Genomic DNA, 1633 nt, shown 5'->3' with positions numbered 1-1633 from the left:
GGGGGGGGGGGGGTACCCATTGACAGGTGAAGCCACCGCTGCGTGCGTGTGCGCGCGCGCGTGTGGATGCGTATGTAGCACACGGGCAACACACGTGCTGGCGTGTGCTGGCCTGGCCCCTGGCCGTACCTTTGGCCCCCTCACCCCCTTCCTCTCCTGCGTACCCCCTTTGACTTGTTCGGGCGCAGCGAAAGCGTATAGGTTCTGTTTGGTGCGGTGGTTCGGCGCGGGTGGGTGTGAGGGCGTGAGCTCATGGGTGGTGGTCGGATGGTTGCGAGTGCCGACGGCGGCCCCCGACCCCCCAACGGCCAGCCGGCCGGTCCCGCCGTCCGGCGCCAGTCATGAGAGCTCCAGAGAGTTGTTAAAGAGGTTTTTGGTGTCGTGCTTCGGGATAAAACGCTGAGCTGACGATGAACAGACGCGGACGTTAAAATCAGAGCTGAATCTTCATGCACACACCATAAAGTCACCTCGGACAGTTGACGAAAACGGTCTTGAGATCATTACTACGTCGATAAAAACACACACACACACACACACACACACTCACGCGTCGTCCGCTTCTGTGAAACGCCATGATGAGCCGTCCGTCCGCACACCTGGATGAGCCATGACCACAGCCACGGCCCCCCGGCGGCCCCCCCTGAGCTGATCGGCGGCGAGGCGGGGAGCTCCAACCGCACGCAACGGAGTGGAGGGAGAGGGGGGAGGGGAGGGCAAGTAGCAACCGCAACCCATCCGGCCGCACTTATTGTCACGCGTTATCAACAATCATTTATTTCATCCCGCACGCTGTTAAGCCCCTCGCGTCACCCGCCGCGCCTCCTCCCTCCCGCCAACCCCCGCCACGCCGCTATGGGAAGTGCTAGTGTAGCCTCTGCATGCTGCCCCCCTGCTAGCTTCAGCAGCGGCCCTTACGAAACGCCTGACTTGCAATTATAAGGTCAGCACCGGCACCGCCCGACCCGGCGGCCTCCCGACGGCGGCGTCCTCGACGACGACGGGGTGAGCCATCCGGGATAAAGCGGCCCGTGAGGCGCGCGGCGCGCGGGTCCTCCCTCCTCCCCCAGGAAGGACCGAAGGCGGCGGCGTCGTGTCGGTCGATTGGGATAAATGTCAGCTTTTACCGGTTGGTTACGGGTTACGAGTTCGGCTGACCCGCGAGTCGACAGTGTAGAAGTCTTGTCGCTTATGCGCTATGGGACCGTCCAGAAAGATCTTTTTCTCAGATTTGTTCGGGGGTCTCAGCGCCTGCGAGATTCGGGATAGACCACCCCGCAGTACACGCCTGCGCTGCATGCATGAGTTTGCCTACCTACAAGGCGCTATGAGAGCTATCGCAGAGGCAACGGCACAACTCAGTAACACCCATTTAGGGTTTTTTTTTATGCGTTTGCTGAGATTCTTAAAATTAGGATCCTGAATAGGCCTAACTAGATTTTCGTGCCATTCGTGAATCTACGAAGGCGCAAAAAGTTACAAGATTAAGGACAGTTAGGAATTCATTGGGCACCTCGCAGGAGCAGCGACCTCCTGCTCGTTCCCCACGAGCTGCTCGTAGAAGAGGTGGGCTGGGCCGTGAACAGCGGCGGTGATGCTGGGCTGAGGGGCTGGGCCAGGGCCTGCTTTTAGG

This window comes from Frankliniella occidentalis, unplaced genomic scaffold (genome assembly GCF_000697945.3).
Source record: "Frankliniella occidentalis isolate FOCC.00 unplaced genomic scaffold, Focc_3.1 Scaffold2756, whole genome shotgun sequence".
Classification (NCBI taxonomy): domain Eukaryota; kingdom Metazoa; phylum Arthropoda; class Insecta; order Thysanoptera; family Thripidae; genus Frankliniella; species Frankliniella occidentalis.
The sequence above is the reverse complement of the archived record's forward strand: the minus strand, read 5'-3'. Positions refer to the sequence as shown.